Genomic DNA, 17,333 nt, shown 5'->3' with positions numbered 1-17,333 from the left:
GCATTACCAAAACAGGACACGCAGTTTACCACTCCCCTTCAAAAGAGCAGTGCACAATCACCAAAACTGAATAGGGCTCAGGCTGTTCCTTTCAGGCTCTTACAGATGAGATCGTACCTCACCCCCAGAGCACTTAGTTGGATAGACCCCAAGTTCCCTCAGTCGTGCTTCAATTTCGGTCACGCATACTGCTCCTTCGGCCACATGTTCTGGCTATGCCAGTATAACGTGGGATCCGAACTTCAACACAAGTCCAAATGGGACACCTTGCCGAAGAGCTTGGAATTCACGTACCAACTGCAGTCCGTCCAGAGGGCCTGGGACGCCACAGAGAGTCACCACCTCCCAGACCTGTCGTGGGCGGAACCACCTACTTAATCGGGTAGCCGAAGTCATGTTTCTCAGGACGCTTCAATAAACTTCTTGTCAATTGTCAACCACTGCATTCGACTGGTACACAAACTATAGAACTGTATATGTTCTATAGTTCCATTAACATATAGAAACTATAGGGTAAGGGAACAGAAACTATAGGCATAATGTTAATGAGACAAAAAAGCTAATGTGCATATTCGAGAGCAACTGAGGTTAGCCAAGTCTAGTTGGTATTAAGAGGAAAGAAAGGGAGCTAGGCACGACACGTAATGCATAAGGCAGGTAACCAATAGTCTGTTAGAGTCAAAGAACGGGTGTCAAGAGAAGGAAAGTACAGTCGAGTAGGGCAGAGAACTAGGTGGCGTAATAAAATTAGGAAATTTGCAGGCCTAAGATGTAATCAGCTGGTGCAAAGCTGGTGTGAATTGAGATCTCTGGGAGAGGCTTTCATCCTGCAGTGGGCATAAGTAGGCTGACGATGGTGATGCTTGTTACACAGCAACCCTTAAGAACTGTTTAGGAATAGTAAGCGACATTGATGATCGTCAGCAAATTGAAGTAAAATGTACCTGAAAATAAAGGGCAACAAAGCTTTCTTGTGGTACAAGAGCCTTTTATTGAGAAACAAGCTGAGAAACGCACGCTGCGAATACAAGGAACAAGAAATTAAAGGCGATTTGTTGTACAGGCGAGCATCCTAGACATTAGCAAGTCTATGCTTGTGTTGCTGTTATTTAAGGGTGCAGACATAAAGGTAGCATTTGTTTCTTCTGAATAAGTTTTACCATTTGGCTGAAAGCAATTCACTCACTTAGTCATGCATATGGCTCCTATGAGATTAGAAAAACATTGTTTTCAAAAACACCTCTGCAGAACTAAAAATGTATTTGGCAATTTAAATACCTGAAGGGAGTGCCACTAATATAAAAAAACAAGTGAATATGAAAGGCCCGTTAGTATGCATGCATAGTGTTATGGCGTTCTTTGATGTAGTTGTGATAAGGGGACTCCTGAGGTACCTTTTTACACAAAAAGCCTCAAGACCATCCTGCAAATTTTCGCAGGATTAAGGCAAAAATTTACATTCACGAGCAACCTATCTGTCAGTCCAAAAACAGTCCAGAAGCTGCTGCTCTTGCAAATAAATGTTCTACAATTCTGAAAATGCTTGCAACATAACTCAACACTTCCACTGTTGTCCAGTATGTACAATGCCGACCATATTGCATGACTTATTACGACACTACCCAAAGATCTGCAGTCCTGACTTGACTACTTTCACATAATTGTTCCCCCAAGATTCCAACAGTTGTCACCAATATTTCGCCAAGCATTGCTAGGTTTGCAGCACAAAAGCTTAATGAGAGCACATCATGTGATTAACTAATAAAGCTGTAGGGGCTTTACAAATAAATCAGCTTTCATACCTAACCCTTACAAAGAGGATACAGTGTACAGTTAGGGTACCTTCTCGATCAAACAATGGCCCTCAATCCCCAGCATTTGCGGAGCACTGGACCAAGGCGGTGGTCAGACCTGCAACGCAGTAGAGGGTGCCAAGAATCTCTGAACCCGGACAGGTTGCCAATAGAAGCTAACCTTGGAAACATGTCAAACCCAAACTCTGTCGAGTTATGCTAGCTCACCAGGACCCTTTAAGGAACTATAAGGCATTGTTTTGGATATCGTTGGCATTTGTAAGATTAAAAGAACTGGTGAGGCCTATACAGTGCTGACTAACAGCCACGTCCTCTGCTATGCACGTCTCGCAGATAAGAGGCAATAAGGCGTAGCATTCCTAATCCATAAGGATATAGCAGGCAAGACTGACAAATTCTATAGCATTATGAGAGGATAGCAACAGTTGTAATCAAACTTAATAAGATGTATAGATTGAAGCTAGTACAAGCATACGCTCTAGCATTCAGTCATGATGATGATGAAGTAGATCAGTCCTATGAAGATGTTGAATTAGCGATGAGAAAAGTACAAACTCAGTATATTGTAGTAATTGGCGACTTCAATGCCAAAGTGGGGAAAAAGCAGGTCGGTGAACAAGCGATTGTCATCTACAGCGTTGATTCTAGGAACACTAGAGGAGAGAGGCTGGTAGAATTCGCCGGAAGGAATAAGCTGCAAATAATGAACGCCTTCTTCAGGAAGCATAGCAACACAAAGAGGACCTGGAGAAGGCCTAATTGGGACACAAGAAATGAAATAGATTTCATATTTTCTGCCGATCGAGCATAGTGCAGGATGTACAAGTGATAGTTAGCGTAAAGTGCAGTGATCATAGGTTAGTGTGGGCTAGGATTCACCCCAATTTGAAGAGAAAAGGAGCAAAATTGGTCAAGAAGATACAGGTCAACCTAGAGGCAGTAAAGGTAAAAGTAGACCAATTCATGCTGCTACTTGCAAACAAATATACAGCCTTAGAACTGAGAGATGAAGTTGACATAGAGGTATTGAATGAAAGCATAACTAGGCTGGCTTCAGAGGCAGCAAATAAAGTGGGAGGTAAGGCACCCAAGGCCACCAGTAGGCAAGCTCTCCAAGTAACAAAGGACCTGATAAGAAAGGGCAAAGAAAGGAAGTGTTTAAATAAAGAGATAAGATAGAATTCGTGGAACTGTCAAAACTGATCGACATGGAGAAAATACGGGATATTCGAAATTATAACGTGAGAAAGACTGAAGGCCGTAAAAATGGACGCAGCATGAAATCAGTGAGAAGGAAACTTGGCATAGTACAAACCAAGATGCGTGCACAGAAAGGTATTACCCTCGCATGGTAATATCATCAGCAATCTCGAAGGTGTAGTAAAAGCAGTGGAAGAACTCTTTACTGACTTGTACAGCACCCAGAGGAGCCACGATACCTCCATTCGAAGCAGTAATGAACAGGTCGCAGGGATTCCTTCTATACCTAGCCATGATGTTACCAGGGCCTTGTAAAATATGAATTGGGGGCCAGCGGCAGGAGAACATGGAATGACAGTCGATTTAATCAAAGATAGTGGAGGCATAATGACTGAAAAACTGGCAGCTCTCTATACGCCGCGTGCACGCGGATGGAAGCGCCACTGACGGCGACCTTGCTCAGACCTAGCGAGAGAGTAAGCAGCCATCCACTGTAGTTGTCTGCGTCGTCGTTCGTGTGTCTCCGCTTAGTTCACTTTTTCTGTGTGAAGTAAGCAACGTCCGTCGCCTGTGTGTGGTGGCCGAAACTTCAAAGCATATCAAATAATAATTCCTGCGTGGTGGCGTGCTCAAACACTTACAAAAACTCGCCGCCGACTCGGTTTTATTCATTCCCCCCGACGCCTCATGAGCGGGAGCGACAGGAACAACGAATCACCGCCGTTCGGCGTGAAAGATGAGCCTATTCCTGATTTTCTGCGTTAATGGTTGTTTCTTGCTCTAACGCTTTCGTTCTGCCATCTCTGTGTGTACTGCACTCGATCAAGTTGATACGGGCAAGCGACGAAGTTCATCACCACCTGCCCACGTTTTGATTCGTTTCGGCCGCAGGGCAGCATGCTGGTTAAAGGCGTTTCACGCTTAGGTTCTGAATGCGGCTTGCCGCATCATTACCATGTTCCTCTTGCTCAGGCGCACAACTGCATGAACTCGGCGTGTTGTGAGGGAAAACTGCTGAACCTCCTTCCAAGCACTGATATTGTTGGGTTTATGTGGCCCGTTAAGGAGCGTTAGCTCGGGCGCTCCTATCTAAGTACATGTAATAAGAGAACTCGGTTTCCACGGCAACGATTGCACCGAATTTGGCGAGGTTTGTTCAATTTAAACAAAACTTTAATTCTAGTGGCTGTTGCTTTAGAATTTTTCATTTATGTCGTCAATTTTTTAATGAAAAAAGTGGCAAAATTTGAACATTTTCATAAAACAAATCTATCAAGATTGCAATTCTGTAACTCGACAATGCACAATGATACAAGAATCCAGTGAATTGCACCTAATAGTACATCCAAAGCGGAAAAAATTGGTATATTACATGTGAATCTCAAAAAATTCTGAATTTGAATATAGAGCTTTACAGAGCCGTTGTACACAATGTAACAAATTTACGTAAGATATAAAATGACATCGACTTGGTCCGCTTTCAATGATCTAATAAATGCCATATAGAGAACCGCGATGTCTGTTTTGACGCAGAGATATTAATTTGTATACATCGCGCTTGTATTCTTTTAAACTTTCGTATTTTCAAAATTATTTAAACAAAATTCAGTCCCGAAATCAAAATTCCGCTTCCAGCAATCAGTAGAATTTAACTTTCTCTCTCAAGTGCAGCAAATTTCAATAAATTCAATCCAGTGATTATCTCAGACAAGCACGTTTCCATTTTACACGCATTTGAATAGGCGATACCAGTAAGGGCGGTAGAAACATTTATTGCCAATGATATGAATGGTGGGGGCGAAGCCCCCTACATGGCACTTGGGTGCTCCCTTACTATGAGAGGGCACCCTAACAAAGCGAAGGAGAGCCCTTGAAGCGCAATCCTTCTTACTGCACTGGAGATGATCGGGCACTGGTTTTGAGCGAAAGTGCAGGTCAAAAGAGTCTCCCAGTAAGACACCGCCACGGCAGGTGATGGGGGATGAGGGAAGGTGGGGCATGTGAGGAAGGTGTGTAGGAAGTTTCTTCGTTTGCCGCAAAGCTTCTGTTTTGGCCGCCGCTGCCTCCTCCTGGGATTTCGAAAGGGTGTGTTGTAGATTGGGAGTCCTTGTCATGGATGGCATGTGCTGGTGAGAAGAGAGGGGAGTGTCCCAGGCTTGCTTAAATGGCGCTGTCCAGGCTTGCGTGTGTTGGTTGGGCGACAACAGGGGAAAATTGTCCCCGGATGTGACCAATTCTTGATGCTGCGCTTGTGGGTGGCTCGGCTGTTTCCGTGTCTGGTGAAGGTTTCGTCCCTTGCACGATTCCGTGCCGGTAAGGCGAGGGCCCTCGCAGAGAATGCACTTAGGCATGCAAGGAGGTTCTTGTTGCGGATGTAGTGCTCCACAGCGGGGACAAACATTGGTCTTGGGTCTTGGGCATACGTCATGACGGTAACCCGTTTGCCTGCAATTTTTACAGGCATCCGGACTGCCACGGTATCGGGTGCAGTGGTGGATGGCTCCCATGTATTTGATGGTGTTCGGGACTGCGCTTGCGTCGAAGGTGATTTGGATGGAGTACGTCTTTCCCATGCGTCGGGCTGCTAATATGATGTGCTCTTGATTTCTTCTGACCAGGTCTTGGTAGAGTTCCGTTGGGGTCTCGTCGTCATAGACGTTTGTGATGGCTCCTCTGGTAGCCCCCATGGGGGTGCCAAGTAAGCTGCGCACGGGTAGGTTCGGTCTCCAATGGTGAGGGAGGTCAGCGTCTTAAGAGTCTTGGCTGTTGGGAAATTTGTTGTTGCCATGGTGAAAGTATTGTTGGTAGGATGGATTCGTAAGCAGAAGTCCGGTAGAGTGATTTGGAGCAGGGTCTGTACTGCCTTCTTGAGTCAAGGTGTTGGGATGCACTGTGAGGCAACCCTCCTTGGTCGCAGGTGGTAGGCGGGCCGGCGTCTTGCCGCTGCTGGTTGCGGCTGCTGCCTCGCGCGCCGCGTTCCTGGCGATCGGGTTTGCTGCCTAGGAGGTAGCGTTGTCATAGCGTTGAGGTGGTTTCGGCGAGCCGGCTGGTCTGGAGGTATAGGCTTTATATAGAACTGGTGTCCAATCGTCTGACTGGAGCTCTTGTGCGGTTACGGTGTGGCTTTCAACCGTTACTTCCATGTTAACGGCTGGCGTCGCCGGCGGAGTGACGGAGTCCGAGTGAGGCTTAGCTAGTCGGCTGAGCGTCTCTCCGGAGCTGGAGCCGCCGGGTCTCGAGGCTAGCTGTGCCGCTCGCGGTGCCTCGGGGGTCCCTGGCCGGGAGCGGCGGTTCGGGCCTAAGTATGTGCCGTGGAGCAGTGGTTAAGCACGTCTGACCTAGACGAGCGCGCGTGGTGTTCCAGGTGGCACCGGAGTTGGGCCCAAGCTGAAGCTTCCTCTTAAATTGGCGCGCCAGCAGTTGAGCAGTTCACGTTTCTGGATCTATCCTATGTGTGTTTTCGCGCTTGTTGGCCGTTGCTAATTTCTTCATAGATAACTGTTGACCTTTCTTTAAATACGAGGTCGTTACCTTGCCTCATTTGTAATGTAGTTAAATCACGCTGTGTTGTTTAGGAATGATTACAGACGAATGCTTGTTTTTAACAGCTTCATTATTTTCGCACGCGAATATCTTCGATGTTATGGTTGCTTGGAAAATACGTTAGAAAAGATGTAAGGTTGCTGTTATCTGCAGCATGCGCTATTGCCGTTAGATTTTAGCAGAAAAATTCGCATCATGTTTGAGAAGGCATTAGTTTCCTACGGTCCGAACAGAGTTGCCACGCAGTGCTAATTCTATTTTTTTCTTAAAGTATCTTGTGGTGTAGGAGTGCAATGCCTCATAACGTTCTCTGTGGTTGCAATGCATTTCGGGCATGTTATGATGGACATTCTTGCGCATTGGTTCATTTAGTACAGACGGCAGTCCGTCCAGGCAGCCTACCAAACACAGCAGGATCTGCAGCAGTCACTTTGTAAATGGCGAGAAGTCGGACTATCAGAGAAGCCCTGCCTATCCACCAACCTTGTTTCCAAGTGTGTACAGGTCCTGTTGCTACTGCACAAAGGTATGAAAGGTAAATGCTAAGGACAGTGCTCAATGTAAGTGTAAAAGAAATAAATTTATTCCTTTGTACAGCAGGATTCATCCATCACCAGCCTCCTTAAGTCTGCTGCAGGACATTCATCTGCAACTACCCATGTCGTGCACCTTAAATATTCCCTCTACACATGCGAATTTCCCTTTCTCGTCTCTCCGCTTAGTCTTCTGCTTCTCTTCTCTCGCTATCCCATTTCCCTAATAGACCACCTTTATGTGGTCTATGCATTACATCATAACTAGTGGCAATCAAAACTAAATAAAGATTCAACCAAGGAGTCTGTTTAAAACCAGTAACAGGTCATTAGAATCATTAGAAGTCCTTTACGTTGCAACGAAGGTTACTGTACAGCACAAGTTTTGTTTTGCATGCCCACATGCTCTCATTCTTAAGTGGAGGGAATTTTAATAATACTTTTGCTTTTACACTTGTGGCTTCACTGCATGTGATAGTCAAGGTTATCTGGTCTCTCTGAATTCAGGTTTTCAAAATCTGGTGTCATTTTTTTAATACAGCAGTTGTTCTGGCATTCTAATATTGCAATTATAAATGGTCTGGACAACTCTTCTTGCCATCAGTATGAAATTTCTCCCATTAGGAGCATTGTTCCTGCTACATTTCTGGTACACAAGTGCCACCTGTTAACTTTGCCACTGTACATATGTTGTTTGTATGAATAGACTTGTTTACTCTGAACAAGTACAATCTCTATAGTGCGTTGCTCATTTTGCTTAATAATATCATGCGGGCTCCGGTCACGTGAGCAGCACAAACAACCCACGTGGCGCTGTGTGTTGCCAGTTCCTGACGACCAAGAATGCGGTGCTGCGACTACAGAGCACACAAGTGTAGGTATCCCCTTATCTGGGCAGATTACAAAGTTATTAGGACTTAAAACTGTTTGATATTGTAGAGTGCAATATTCACAACTTGAACAGATATACACACACAAGGTTACACAAGCACACACTACGAACTGTTCATTGCCACAAACAGAAGCCAACCTTTATGCCTTGATGTCCTTGTGTACCTTTACTATAAACAAATTTTTCAAGCATTCCTTGAGAAGATAATGTTATTAGCTAAAATAGTTTTATAAATTTCTAGCAGCTGACCCTACAACTTGAATTGGAAGAATCTTTATTGTTAACTAAATCACAGTGACAGTTGTTCACCTATGGTGTTACCAGAAGCTGAACATATTGGGATGTTGCTTACAGCAATAAGAATGCTTTTTAACATGCCATACAGCTGCCTGTGTTTTGAACATGTTAAGGATGGCTTTTACAAATACAAGAGCTGACAGCAGCTCCATTATCCGTCTGTGAAAGAAGGTTTGCCCCTAAAAAGAAATGTCACAGCCTTGGAGTAGATGAAACGTGCACTTGAATATGCAGCACCTCCCACTGCATGCCTCTTGTGGCCATGCAACACATTTTGTAACCGTTCGTAGCAGTAATTCCAAGATGTCTAGCAACCAGGAATACCCTATCAGGAAATTTGGTGTTTCAGGAAAGGTAACGCAAATGTCAGAAAATTTCTGAGTACTCCGGAAAATTTCGCTTCAGTGTTATGATGAGGAGTGCAAGCCCTTTTATTGATGCTGGTATTGCCAACGTGCCACAGTGTTTCTCACGTTTGAATCACAGTCGCAGCACCGACCGCGCGAAAGGGTGCGTGGTCGGTGCCGCGACTGTGATTCTAATATGAGACATGTAACTATGGTCGTCATGGTCACAGCTTATTATGGCAAGAGGGGTGCATGCATGTAAGCGTGTGTGTTCGTACATTTACGCATACGTCCATGCAATACCTACTTGTGCGCACCTTACACAAATAAGCTTCACTAGTGTTTATGGTAACTGTCTAGAAAGCTGCGTTCATGATTGAACCAATTAGGCACCTTTCACAATATAGCTCAAGAAATTCGCCCTTTGCTTGAGTTGAGTGGTTGGATGTGGTTACTCTTCCTGCGCTAAGATGGTAAACACAAAGAAGTTGCATCGCCGGCTCTATAGAAAAGATTGCAAGAATACTTATTTATTTATTTACAGTACCTTTAGGGCCCAGAAGGGCGTTACGGAGGGGGTGGGTACAATAATAATAATAATAATAATAATTATACATGCTCAAACAATTATTAGTATTATGGTGATAAATTCAAAACATAATCAGTTATTGCAGTCTTGAAAGATGGTGCCTCCTCGATGCAGGCGATGGAGGGGGAAGGCGGTTCCACTAGGCACTGGTTTTCGGCAGAAATGAGTCAGAGAAAACATTTGTGCGACAGAAAGGAATGAACACCTTAAACCGATGATCAAGACGCGACGACATGTACGAAGGCTCTGAAATTAAGTCTTGTTTAAGCGAGCTGTTTTGGTAAAAGATTTTTTGAGAAAGGCAGAGACGGAAAATTTTTCTTCGAATGTGCAAGTTAATAAGGCCAAGGTTTCACTTCATTAAAGAAATGCTAGATGTGTCGGAATAATAAGAAAGGATGAAACGTGCTGACCTGTTCTGAACTGACTCGATGGTATCTGCTAGTGTTTTTTGACCAGGGTCCGAGACAGATGACGCGTACTCTAGCTTCGGTCTAATTAGTGTTTTGTAGAGCAGTAACTTCAAATGGGGTGGGGTTTTTGAGAAATTCCTACGAATGTAGCCAAGAGATCTGTTTGCATTGTTGGTGATATATTCGATGTGCGCATGCCACGAAAGATTACTGTTTAGCTGGATTCCAAGATATTTATAGGAAATCACGTGCTCAAGGCTGGTTTCATTGATAATATAGCTGAAAGGAGTTGGTGAATTCAAGCGACGTGAGACAGACATAATTTTGCATTTAGTCGGATTTAAGAACATTAGCCATTGTGAGCACCACCTTGAAATGTTATCTAGATCTTTCTGTAGCATAAAGTTATCATGCTGTTTAGTTATTTCACGGTATAGAACGCAATCGCCGGCAAAAAGTTTAATAGAACTGTTAACTACGGCAGGTAAGTCGTTTATATAGATTAGGAATAATAACGGTCCCATTACTGAGCCTTGAGGAACACCAGACTTCACGGCACAGTGCGGGGATGCGGAATCGTTAGCTGTTACAAACTGGGTACGGTTGTTGAGAAAACATTCTATTCATTTCAGAATATTAGGGTCAATATTAATAGTACTAAGTTTATGAAGCAGTAAGTGATGAGACACCTTGTCAAACGCTTTCGTAAAAACTAGAAAGACACAGTCAATGACTTGGCCTTTGTCTAAAGAGGAATAAATGTTATGTATAAACGATATTAGTTGCGTTTCGCAGGATTAGTTTTTGCGAAACCCACGCTGAGATGAAGTAAAGAAAGAGTTGGATTCCAGAAATGAGACAAGATTGGAAAATATTACGTGTTCAAGGATTTTGCAAGGCACGCTGGTAAGTGAAATGGGTCTGTAATTGAGAGGAGAATGCGGGTTACCTGATTTCAACAGAGGGACCACCTTCCCCACCTTCCAGTCTGCGCGGAAAGTTGAGCACTGAATAGATTGGGTGAAAAGGTACATAAAAAATATAGAAAAGTAGACAGCAGTATTCCTCAAAAATTTAGAATTAATTTCGTCGGCACCACAGGAAGACGATAGTTTTAAATCTTCAATTAACTTCAATATCCCCGCAAAACTGACAACAAGTGGATGCATGGGAAAAAAATCTTCTTTGCATATGTGCGCCACTGTATCAACACAGCAAATAGAAAAAGATTTCGCGAAAGTGTCATTTAGGACATTGCAACATTCTGCATTGCTCATGGTGTTACCATCCGTAACTGTAAGAGATATGATATTTTTCTTTTTTATTTGAACAGTGCTCCAAAATATTGACGGATTTGTAGAAAGGATTGAAGGCAGATAGGTATTTAAAAAAACATCCTTCGCTTCTTTTAATGCGGTACGATAAGCGTGTAACGCACTAGAATAATCATTCCAACGAGTAGATGTTCGACTGCGTTTTGCAACACGAAAAAGGCGTTTTTTTCTTGTTTGACAGTCTTGTTAGTTTCGTGGAAAACCAAGTAGAGCGTTTCTTTCAGGAAAGTTTCCGCAGTGGTACATATTTAGCGACAAGGGACGTGGCTTTGTTTTTAAACTAGTTCCAATTTTCTTCCACGGTACGGCTGAAAAATTCTGGTATACAGCCATCAATGAATACTGCAAGCTCATTATTAATTGCAGTGTAATCGCCGCTCGCATAATCTCTAATAAATGTTGCATTGTTCTTCTCACATCTAACGGGGCCTGTTACAAAAAAATGCAAAAAACAGTGATCGCTTAGTCCTGCGAAAGAAGTTAAAGAATGTACTAAGTTTGGTTCAGTGACAAGGATCAAGTCTAGAGTGTTAGATGAAGTAGTGCCAGCTCTAGTTGGCGTAGAAACAAGTTGCGTAAGATTAAAGTTTAGGCACAAGTTAAGGAAAGATTGACTTTCTGTGAACGTACCGACAACAAACGGTGATACCGAAGTCTACCTTATTTTGGGGAAATTAAGTTCGCCTAAAAGGAATAACGGTGAGTGTGGAAATTTTGAGACAAGAAAATTCAGAGTGTGATGCAGTTCATCGCAAAAAGTAGATGGTGCACTTGGCGGCCGATAACACGCACAAAGCAATGTGTTTTGGTGGTTTATGACAATACGCACACAAACAAATTCTAAAGACGACGCAAGTTGAATCCTATAAGACACTATATTGTCGGCGACGGCAATTAAAACACCACCGCCTGATTTTAGGTTGCGGTAATGACGGTGAACAACGTAATTCTTGTCACAGTGGAACAGCTCTTCGCTAAGAATTTTATCGGTCAACCAAGTCTCGGTCAATACAACCACGTCAGCGGCACATGAATCGAAAATAGATGCTAGAGCTTCACGTTCATTAACTGCACTTCGCACATTCGATAATAAAAAAGAGAAATCACGACAAGGTTGGCTGCGTGGCCGGTGCCTAATTTCTGTTAAGAAAAAGACGCGTCAGAATGGTGGTTAGTAGCAGTGGACGATAATTCAGCAGTGCAGGGAACATTGCCCAATTGAAGTTCACAGACACTGTCGTTATCAGGAGAGTAAATATAGCATTTTTGTTGATATATAGCTTGTTGTATTTCACAGTGAAAAATTGACCGCTTTCTTTGTCAAAGTCGTACAGTTTAGTTCTGACAGCTCCAGTTGCCTTACAAAAATCTTCACTTACGGAAACACCAGTTGTCTTTAGCTTACTTTTAGAAGAGAGAATCGTTTCCCTCAGCTTAGACGATAAAAATCTGACAATAATTGGCCTGGACTTGTTGGGGATAAAACGGCCAAGTCTGTGTGCTCTGGAAATGCGGTCATCGCTTTTATTTAGGTTCATGCCTAATGCTGAATTTAAAACCGAGCAAATTTTCTCTTCTGACTGCGCCCAAGTTTCCGCAGCGCTATCTGCTAGACCATGAAATATTAAGTTTTCTCGACGAGAACGGTCTTCAAATTCGTTCAGCCCTTGGTTCAATACGACCACTTGCGCCACGAGGCTTTCACCCTGTTGGCCTTCAGATGTTCGAACGCGTTGTTCAACTGCCGAGAGCCTGTTGTCGATATCGGCTATTCGTTGCTCCATTGAATATTGAGCCTCTTTGACTTCACTCAAGGCAGTCATTACTGCTTCGTGTTTAGAATCAAATTTGTCGTGTAGCGATTTAACAAGCTGTAGCAACTCCTTGTTAAACAGGTTAGGATCTTCTTTAGGGGGTCCAGGGTTCAGCTCTACGTTTCCGGACATTAACAACTCGGAAATAAGAACACATTCACATGCTAATTGGAACACGTGTAGGTCTGGAAGCACTAACAGCCAAACATTGTTTGACTTTTTACAGAAAAGTTGAGGTGCTGTTCTCACCTGCATCCAAAAACGAAAATGTGTTTGAAGCATGTTGGCGTCTGGAGTGCTTCCATTCCCACTGAAGAGGCGCCAGCCATTCCAGCTACATTTAAGGTGTGCCGGCGTTGATGCGTCTGTCGATTTGGCAGCCGGAAATGACAGCGCTTCGGTGAGGCATGGTTCGCTGGCATGAAAGAAGGCTTCAGTGGCCTCGCAGTGGAACGGGTCCTCAGTCGACTAGTCGGGCGAGCTGGTACCTCCAACATTTGCTGCCGGAATAGCCAGCACCTGCGCATGGGCGACGCCAATCAGGTTTTTCCACGCAGCGAATCCGATGAATATCTGCATCCAAAAACGAAAATGTGTTTGAAGCATGTTGGCGGCTGCAGTGCTTCGATGCCCACTCTGACATATTGAGCGACATACCGCAGTGATTCCTATTATGTCTGTACATGTAAGTGCTACGCAAGTGCTTATTTCATCTCTAATCTAGCTTTTACTTAGGACCAATGGCTCTTTTCTCCCCTTCCACTCTTTTTCGTCCACTGTTACAAAGGTTTCACACTCATTTCAACTTGCACTGCTGGCCTTGCATTAGCACTCAAGTTCACTCACTCTCCCCGTGGCCATTTACTTTCATGTCAACTTTCGCTGGTCACTTCACACTGATATCAATTCCCCAGAAGCAACTGTGTTAAACCATGCATGATCATATTTCTACTCTACACTTCTTCAGTAGTGCTTGCAGTGTGAGAGTAAAATAGGACAAGTGATCGCTACGCTGCTGTTGCTTTGCATAGTGCAAAAACGAAGTCGAAAGGAGAAATAGCAAGAAGGTAATCCCACTGTGGCTTTGAATTTGCGCAGGTAGGAACGTTGACAGACCCTTGCACATGGTTCTCGGAGGTGGACATGCCAAGCCTGTTCTTTTGTTGTTCAAAAGAATCCGAAGCTGAGACGCAGGTACGATGGGGCCTACTGGAGTAGCTTGTAAACATGATCTCGCATGTGCTTGTTTACAGTGATGCGAAGCTACCTTTCTTTAATCACTTTAGTAGGATGGGCTTTTTTGGGCTCCATTGGGGCTTTTTTGGGATCCATTTTCTTGTCACGTTGATGTAACTTGCCTAAAGCACGTCTTTCTCAGTCCTGAAGCAATGTTGGGGCAGATAGTGGCTTAAAAATTGCTTTGTGCGTTCATTTGGTAACATCTGCTCTAGGTTGTTCTGCCCTGTAAGAAATAAAGCAAGGATGCATCATGGGGAACATCCTACGACGTCAAGGACACTGCATGTGACCCTGCGAACATTGAACACACTATCTCGATCCCAGGCTTCCACAGTTACGTCAGTGTCTCATCTTGTCGCAGTGAAAAAGCTTCCGAAATTCACTGAGTGTTTTTACACAGCTGAGGGGCATTCTAGCTCAGGCGCTTAATGTTAAGGGGAAAGAGGAAACCACAAAGGCTTCAAACAAATTGCTTATCTTTTTGATGAAACTAAAGCTAAACTTGTCGTACTCATCCTTGGCAGCGTTTTTTTTTTTGTTTTCACAGAACCACAGGTCCAAGGCATTTTCTGCTGATTATTGCCATTCTCCATGCTAAAATGCGGCCAGTAATTTACTGGCCGTTAGGGTCAAACACACCTGATGATGCCTTACTGCTTCAAGCCCGACTATGTAAAATGCAGCGTTGTCTTTGACTGTACAGAAGTGCCTTGCGCAGCACCAAGCACGGTCCATGATAAAGTGCTCAGGTATTCCAGTTACAAAGGAACCTACACTGTGAAATTCCTAGTAGGAATAACGTCAAGTGGCATCATAAGCTATGTGTAAAGGCCTTATGGTGGCTGTGCCACTGACTCTCTCATCACATCGGACTGTGGCATATTGCACATGCTTGAGCCAAGGGACCTTGTGCTCGCTGACAAGGGCCTTCCTCCAATCAGGACTGCTCTTGTGGAGCGAGGAGTGAAATTTCAGATGCCAATTTTTACACGACCGAATGAGCCTCTCACGCGTGAGGAGGTTCTGAGCACATAAGTTATTGTGCAAGAATACATGTTGAGCGATGCATACAGCGTATGAAGCTTTTCTGGATATTGTCAGAAAGACTCTCTGCTGATCTACTTCCTAACATTGGCAAAATCATTGACGTGTGCAGTGCTGGCACATTTGCAGGCTCCAATTATGAAAGACAAAGATTAGTGGGCATGCAACAAAATTATAGTTATCGCTTCTCTAATGGTGCCTTAGCCCATATTCGCAAATTCTTTTTTACTCAGCGCTACATCTTGTCCCCGCAGAGGGTAAGAAACACTCTACCACCCCTCACGGTTCCCTCAATTTCAGAGTTACAAAAATCCAGAAGAAAGGGGGTTAACTGAGGGGCCCGATTTTTATTAGTGACATCATAAGAAGCCAACAAACACTGACACCAAGGGCAACATAGGGGAAATTACTTGTGCTTAACAAATGAAATAAAGAAACGATAAATAAATCAAAATGACAGTGGATTAAAAACAACTCGCCACAGGTGGGTACGAAACCCACAGCCTTCGCATTTCGCGTGCGATGCTCTACCAATTGAGCTACAGCGGCGCCGTTTCCCCATCCACTTTCTTGGGTATTTACGTGTCCTACTAGAACCCTGGGAGTGTTAGCCAGCGCCACCACACACAGACCTTGGCGGCGGACGTGGAACGCCCTTTTTGCCGCCGGCTTCACGAGAACGTGATCTTTTTGGGTGAGGCCAACTGGTCAATAAATCCACACATGCTACCTGAAGGCATCAATGTTGCCGTGTTCGAGACCCTCATTATGTAATAAACGAGTAGAAAGGGCGTTAACCGACGGGCCCGATTTTTATTAGTGACATCATAAGAAGCCAACAAACACTGACACTAAGGGCAACATAGGGGAAATTACTTGTGCTTATTAAATGAAATAAAGAAACGATAAATTAATGTAAATTAAAGTGGATGAAAAAACAACTTGCCTCAGGTGGGAACCGAACCCACAACTTTCGCAAAAGGTATTTTATATGCAAGGAGGACATTTCAATTCAAGGGTGAATTGTGAGTAATGGCCTTAATCTGATGTCACACCTTTTTATATGGGCCTTAGTCTAATGTGTGTACATCTGCGAAAACTAAGCTGTACTGCATTGTTCCATGTTTATCACTAGTGCATCTAGCTGCAAGCTATAATATGCTTTTTTATCCTAATTATTCAGTGTTTGTGGGACATGTGCAGAAAACGTGGTCACCAAATTGAAGTGATGCATTATGTAGCGTATGCACACGAAAGTAGTCTGTAGCATTTGTGTTCGAGCCTGCTTGGCTATTCATATTGTGAATTCCTAAGTTGTTTCACAACTTTTTTTGCTCACTGTGAGTTGGAATTGTTTTTCGCAGTATTTCTGTAACAGATTTTATTGACTCTGAAAATGTTTTTGAAGACCATTTGGAATTTATACAGCTGTGCAACAACACTGAACTTCCTTTGCTTCATCTTCTCGTTATGCTGCCTTCTTCATGGTAGTACATGTAAATGTGCATGCATCTATACAGCTTTGAAATCTGTGACAAAGCAGCACATTTTATTATTTTCGCATCAATATAAAAGTTGACCAACCAGTAATGTGACAAAGTATGATGTGATGTGTAGCAAGTGAAAAAAAAACATTTGTTTTGATCTGAAGGGTGAGTAACCATTATTGAAGGAGCTGTGCCCATTTCTCTAGCAGTAGTTTCTAATTTTGCCAGCTTTAGTGGTTACTCACGTTTTGTGCATTTTGTGTGGCCCTGGCAGATACTACTTCTTATTTTTTAGTAGAAATTGTCATCCCCTGTGTATCCATGTAAGCTTCAATGGGCCAGAAATGTGAAAATGACACAAAACAGCGCGCAACCTTTCTGAAAAAATACAGGATTTGGCAGAACTGTCTGATTGATTATCTGTATTAAGTATCCAGCATACATATGCACTTTGTGCCGGACGAAAGCAAGTACTGGCTGGGATCTAACACTCAGAAAAATGAAATAATGTCGCGCACATGCCTTGAATGCAGAAAAGAAATTGGACTTCGCTGCAGCATGGCAAACATATGCTCCACATGTTTTTCAGGCAAAAACTGGGTATATAAGCGGCTTCTCGGCCATTACGTTTCATGCGGCTACCACCCAGCTTGAGGACATCCCTTCTTACATTTTGTCTCCAACAGTTCAGTTTGATATCTAATAGTACTGCGTTAAAAAGAAATGTGACATTTAAGTGTCACAAATGCACAGCTCATTCAAAGACAGACAAAACAACTTACCGGCA

At 43.6% G+C, this 17,333-nt stretch overlaps 1 long non-coding RNA gene across 1 annotated transcript; it reads right to left on the bottom strand.

Annotated features, from left to right (window-relative positions):
- Positions 1-315: 315 nt before the first annotated feature.
- Positions 316-13,237, bottom strand: LOC142584185 (uncharacterized). Its single transcript, XR_012828719.1, has 3 exons — positions 13,026-13,237; positions 10,578-10,635; positions 316-351 (listed from the first exon to the last, which is right to left on the bottom strand). It is a non-coding gene; the product is annotated as an uncharacterized LOC142584185 (long non-coding RNA).
- Between the last annotated feature and the right edge of the window lie 4,096 nt (positions 13,238-17,333).

The sequence above is a fragment of the Dermacentor variabilis genome, chromosome 6 (genome assembly GCF_050947875.1).
Source record: "Dermacentor variabilis isolate Ectoservices chromosome 6, ASM5094787v1, whole genome shotgun sequence".
Lineage (NCBI taxonomy): Eukaryota > Metazoa > Arthropoda > Arachnida > Ixodida > Ixodidae > Dermacentor > Dermacentor variabilis.
This window is presented reverse-complemented; position numbering and strand designations above follow the sequence as displayed.